Source organism: Taudactylus pleione, unplaced genomic scaffold (genome assembly GCF_031769625.1).
Source record: "Taudactylus pleione unplaced genomic scaffold, aTauple2 ptg000016l, whole genome shotgun sequence".
Taxonomy (NCBI): domain Eukaryota; kingdom Metazoa; phylum Chordata; class Amphibia; order Anura; family Myobatrachidae; genus Taudactylus; species Taudactylus pleione.
In genome coordinates this window covers 15,928,577-15,934,832 of record NW_028284418.1, presented here as the reverse complement: position 1 = coordinate 15,934,832, position 6,256 = coordinate 15,928,577, and the positions used below count along the sequence as shown (strand labels likewise).

General features: G+C 33.0%; 3 non-coding genes across 3 annotated transcripts; all 3 read left to right on the top strand.

Moving 5' to 3' along the window:
• The first annotated feature begins 473 nt into the window (after positions 1-473).
• On the top strand, positions 474-555 carry TRNAL-AAG (transfer RNA leucine (anticodon AAG)). The gene has a single exon. It is a non-coding gene; the product is annotated as a tRNA-Leu (tRNA).
• A 1,341-nt stretch (positions 556-1,896) lies between these two features.
• Positions 1,897-1,978, top strand: TRNAL-AAG (transfer RNA leucine (anticodon AAG)). Its single transcript has one exon. It is a non-coding gene; the product is annotated as a tRNA-Leu (tRNA).
• A 1,341-nt stretch (positions 1,979-3,319) lies between these two features.
• On the top strand, positions 3,320-3,401 carry TRNAL-AAG (transfer RNA leucine (anticodon AAG)). The gene has a single exon. It is a non-coding gene; the product is annotated as a tRNA-Leu (tRNA).
• Positions 3,402-6,256: the final 2,855 nt, after the last annotated feature.

Genomic DNA, 6,256 nt, shown 5'->3' with positions numbered 1-6,256 from the left:
ATTTGGTTGGTGGAAGCACACCTTAAGCTGTCACATGCAGTAGTTCAAAACAATTTATCATCAATTCATGATTGATCAGATATTAACCAACTGAAAAAGGATGGTGATAGTATCCTGCATTAGTCACCGAGTTCTAAACCGTTCATCATAGTTGCAACAGTCTTCTCAAACCTTTAAAATAATGATATCTGCTAACAGTAAAGATATTCAAATTTTAATTTTGCATGAATTAATTATGTGCCCTATCAGAACTAATATTTTACTACTTCATGCATCTCAATTTCTTTTGTTATTTCAATGAAAATAAACAAAATGCAATTCAATAAAAAATATGAATTTCTCATCGATTTTATGTTTAATAATGAACTTTCTTTTAACCTTTGCTGACATCTTTTCAATTAATACTTTAAAACAAAAAAACCTTTAATTTTGATGTTCTAGATCTGTGAGCTATCCTAATGATAAGCACATGTGGTAGCATGGCCGAGCGGTCTAAGGCGCTGGATTAAGGCTCCAGTCTCTTCGGAGGCGTGGGTTCAAATCCCTCTGCTGCCATATTTATTATACAAAGAGTAGGCCAGTTATTGATGTCAAACTAGTTCTTTTTTTCCATTAGAAAGGATATTACCCAGCTGAAATTTGTTGGTGGAAGATTCCTCTAGCTACTCAACAGTTAATCCTTGTTACAAGAGACTTCCCAAATGTTTTAAAAATGTTATCTGCTAACAGTCAAGATGAGCCAAAATTAAGTTGGCATGAAGTAATTAGAAGTAATAGCATAACTAATATTTAATTACTGAGTTGTCTTATCATACAATTAGAGATGGAAATGTTGGCAACGTGACTCATTGGTATAAATTGATGGATTTATATTCCGATTTCTCTAACTTTTCTATTACTCTGGATTTTAATCTCACAGCTGTCTATTTTAGGTATTTGAATAATACTTCAAAGTTGTTTGGATACATCAGTTGCGCTAAATGAAGGAAATTTGAAGTCAAATATAATCATTACTTGTTAAATGTACCTGGCTTCTTTTGCATTTTATCTCAGCTTTTCCTGACTTTGGGTAAAGTTTTGAATGACATTCCAGATATGAGAGCTAAAATATTTTAAAGTGTACAGCAGGTTGTAGGATGACAGAGCTATTCAAGCCACTGGAATCAAATCCCACTGCTGCCATATTTATTCTCCAAGGAGAAGATCCAGTGATGTATATCAAAGTGGTTTGCTAAAGTAGATAAGGTATAAAAGAAGCTAAATTTGGTTGGTGGAAGCACACCTTAAGCTGTCACATGCAGTAGTTTAAAACAATTTATCATCAACTGATGATTGATCAGATATTAACCAACTGAAAAGGACAAGATCCAGTGACTTATATCAAAGTGGTTTCCTAAAGTAGATAAGGTATAAAAGAAGCTACATTTGGTTGGTGGAAGCACACCTTAAGCTGTCACATGCAGTAGTTCAAAACAATTTATCATCAATTCATGATTGATCAGATATTAACCAACTGAAAAAGGATGGTGATAGTATCCTGCATTAGTCACCAAGTTCTAAACCGTTCATCATAGTTGCAACAGTCTTCTCAAACCTTTAAAATAATGATATCTGCTAACAGTAAAGATATTCAAATTTTAATTTTGCATGAATTAATTATGTGCCCTATCAGAACTAATATTTTACTACTTCATGCATCTCAATTTCTTTTGTTATTTCAATGAAAATAAACAAAATGCAATTCAATAAAAAATATGAATTTCTCATCGATTTTATGTTTAATAATGAACTTTCTTTTAACCTTTGCTGACATCTTTTCAATTAATACTTTAAAACAAAAAACCCTTTAATTTTGATGTTCTAGATCTGTGAGCTATCCTAATGATATGCACATGTGGTAGCATGGCCGAGCGGTCTAAGGCGCTGGATTAAGGCTCCAGTCTCTTCAGAGGCGTGGGTTCAAATCCCTCTGCTGCCATATTTATTATACAAAGAGTAGGCCAGTTATTGATGTCAAAGTGATTCTTTTTTTCCATTAGAAAGGATATTACCCAGCTGAAATTTGTTGGTGGAAGATTCCTCTAGCTACTCAACTGTTCATCATTGTTACAAGAGACTTCCCAAATGTTTTAAAAATGTTATCTGCTAACAGTCAAGATGAGCCAAAATTAAGTTGGCATGAAGTAATTAGAAGTAATATCATAACTAATATTTAATTACTGAGTTGTCTTATCATACAATTAGAGATGGAAATGGTGGCAACGTGACTCATTGGTATAAATTGATGGATTTATATTCCGATTTCTCTAACTTTCCTATCACTCTGGATTTTAATCTCACAGCTGTCTATTTTAGGCATTTGAATAATACTTCAAAGTTGTTTGGATTCATCAGTTGCGCTAAATGAAGGAAATTTGAAGTCAAATATAATCATTACTTGTTAAATGTACCTGGCAAATTTTGCATTTTATCTCAGCTTTTCCTGACTTTGGGTAAAGTTTTGAATGACATTCCAGATATGAGAGCTAAAATATTTTAAAGTGTACAGCAGGTTGTAGGATGACAGAGCTATTCAAGCCGTTGGAATCAAATCCCACTGCTGCCATATTTATTCTCCAAGGAGAAGATCCAGTGATATATACCAAAGTGGTTTCCTAAAGTAGATAAGGTATAAAAGAAGCTAAATTTGGTTGGTGGAAGCACACCTTAAGCTGTCACATGCAGTAGTTTAAAACAATTTATCATCAACTGATGATTGATCAGATATTAACCAACTGAAAAGGAGAAGATCCAGTGACTTATATCAAAGTGGTTTCCTAAAGTATATAAGGTATGAAAGAAGCTACATTTGGTTGGTGGAAGCACACCTTAAGCTGTCACATGCAGTAGTTCAAAACAATTTATCATCAATTCATGATTGATCAGATATTAACCAACTGAAAAAGAATGGTGATAGTATCCTGCATTAGTCACCGAGTTCTAAACAGTTCATCATAGTTGCAACAGTCTTCTCAAACCTTTAAAATAATGATATCTGCTAACAGTAAAGATATTCAAATTTTAATTTTGCATGAAGTAATTATGTGCCCAATCAGAACTAATATTTTACTACTTCATGCATCTCAATTTCTTTTGTTATTTCAATGAAAATAAACAAAATGCAATTCAATAAAAAATATGAATTTCTCATCGATTTTATGTTTAATAATGAACTTTCTTTTAACCTTTGCTGACATCTTTTCAATTAATACTTTAAAACAAAAAACCCTTTAATTTTGATGTTCTAGATCTGTGAGCTATCCTAATGATATGCACATGTGGTAGCATGGCCGAGCGGTCTAAGGCGCTGGATTAAGGCTCCAGTCTCTTCGGAGGCGTGGGTTCAAATCCCTCTGCTGCCATATTTATTATACAAAGAGTAGGCCAGTTATTGATGTCAAAGTGATTCTTTTTTTCCATTAGATAGGATATTACCCAGCTGAAATTTGTTGGTGAAAGATTCCTCTAGCTACTCAACAGTTCATCATTGTTACAAGAGACTTCCCAAATGTTTTAAAAATGTTATCTGCTAACAGTCAAGATGAGCCAAAATTAAGTTGGCATGAAGTAATTAGAAGTAATATCATAACTAATATTTAATTACTGAGTTGTCTTATCATACAATTAGAGATGGAAATGTTGGCAACGTGACTCATTGGTATAAATTGATGGATTTATATTCCGATTTCTCTAACTTTTCTATCACTCTGGATTTTAATCTCACAGCTGTCTATTTTAGGCATTTGAATAATACTTCAAAGTTGTTTGGATACATCAGTTGCGCTAAATGAAGGAAATTTGAAGTCAAATATAATCATTACTTGTTAAATGTACCTGGCTTCTTTTGCATTTTATCTCAGCTTTTCCTGACTTTGGGTAAAGTTTTGAATGACATTCCAGATATGAGAGCTAAAATATTTTAAAGTGTACAGCAGGTTGTAGGATGACAGAGCTATTCAAGCCACTGGAATCAAATCCCACTGCTGCCATATTTATTCTCCAAGGAGAAGATCCAGTGATATATACCAAAGTGGTTTCCTAAAGTAGATAAGGTATAAAAGAAGCTAAATTTGGTTGGTGGAAGCACACCTTAAGCTGTCACATGCAGTAGTTTAAAACAATTTATCATCAACTGATGATTGATCAGATATTAACCAACTGAAAAGGAGAAGATCCAGTGACTTATATCAAAGTGGTTTCCTAAAGTATATAAGGTATGAAAGAAGCTACATTTGGTTGGTGGAAGCACACCTTAAGCTGTCACATGCAGTAGTTCAAAACAATTTATCATCAATTCATGATTGATCAGATATTAACCAACTGAAAAAGGATGGTGATAGTATCCTGCATTAGTCACCGAGTTCTAAACAGTTCATCATAGTTGCAACAGTCTTCTCAAACCTTTAAAATAATGATATCTGCTAACAGTAAAGATATTCAAATTTTAATTTTGCATGAAGTAATTATGTGCCCAATCAGATCTAATATTTTACTACTTCATGCATCTCAATTTCTTTTGTTATTTCAATGAAAATAAACAAAATGCAATTCAATAAAAAATATGAATTTCTCATCGATTTTATGTTTAATAATGAACTTTCTTTTAACCTTTGCTGACATCTTTTCAATTAATACTTTAAAACAAAAAAACCTTTAATTTTGATGTTCTAGATCTGTGAGCTATCCTAATGATAAGCACATGTGGTAGCATGGCCGAGCGGTCTAAGGCGCTGGATTAAGGCTCCAGTCTCTTCGGAGGCGTGGGTTCAAATCCTTCTGCTACCCTATTTATTATACAAAGAGTAGGCCAGTTATTGATGTCAAACTAATTCATTTTTTTCCATTAGAAAGGATATTACCCAGCTGAAATTTGTTGGTGGAAGATTCCTCTAGCTACTCAACAGTTCATCATTGTTACAAGAGACTTCCCAAATGTTTTAAAAATGTTATCTGCTAACAGTCAAGATGAGCCAAAATTAAGTTGGCATGAAGTAATTAGAAGTAATATCATAACTAATATTTAATTACTGAGTTGTCTTATCATACAATTAGAGATGGAAATGTTGGCAACGTGACTCATTGGTATAAATTGATGGATTTATATTCCGATTTCTCTAACTTTTCTATCACTCTGGATTTTAATCTCACAGCTGTCTATTTTAGGCATTTGAATAATACTTCAAAGTTGTTTGGATACATCAGTTGCGCTAAATGAAGGAAATTTGAAGTCAAATATAATCATTACTTGTTAAATGTACCTGGCTTCTTTTGCATTTTATCTCAGCTTTTCCTGACTTTGGGTAAAGTTTTGAATGACATTCCAGATATGAGAGCTAAAATATTTTAAAGTGTACAGCAGGTTGTAGGATGACAGAGCTATTCAAGCTGTTGGAATCAAATCCCACTGCTGCCATATTTATTCTCCAAGGAGAAGATCCAGTGATGTATATCAAAGTGGTTTCCTAAAGTAGATAAGGTATAAAAGAAGCTACATTTGGTTGGTGGAAGCACACCTTAAGCTGTCACATGCAGTAGTTCAAAACAATTTATCATCAATTCATGATTGATCAGATATTAACCAACTGAAAAAGGATGGTGATAGTATCCTGCATTAGTCACCGAGTTCTAAACCGTTCATCATAGTTGCAACAGTCTTCTCAAACCTTTAAAATAATGATATCTGCTAACAGTAAAGATATTCAAATTTTAATTTTGCATGAATTAATTATGTGCCCTATCAGAACTAATATTTTACTACTTCATGCATCTCAATTTCTTTTGTTATTTCAATGAAAATAAACAAAATGCAATTCAATAAAAAATATGAATTTCTCATCGATTTTATGTTTAATAATGAACTTTCTTTTAACCTTTGCTGACATCTTTTCAATTAATACTTTAAAACAAAAAACCCTTTAATTTTGATGTTCTAGATCTGTGAGCTATCCTAATGATATGCACATGTGGTAGCATGGCCGAGCGGTCTAAGGCGCTGGATTAAGGCTCCAGTCTCTTCGGAGGCGTTGGTTCAAATCCCTTTGCTGCCCTATTTATTATACAAAGAGTAGGCCAGTTATTGATGTCAAACTGATTCTTTTTTTCCATTAGAAAGGATATTACCCAGATGAAATTTTTTGGTGGAAGATTCCTCTAGCTACTCAACTGTTCATCATTGTTACAAGAGACTTCTCAAATGTTTTAAAAATGTTATCTGCTA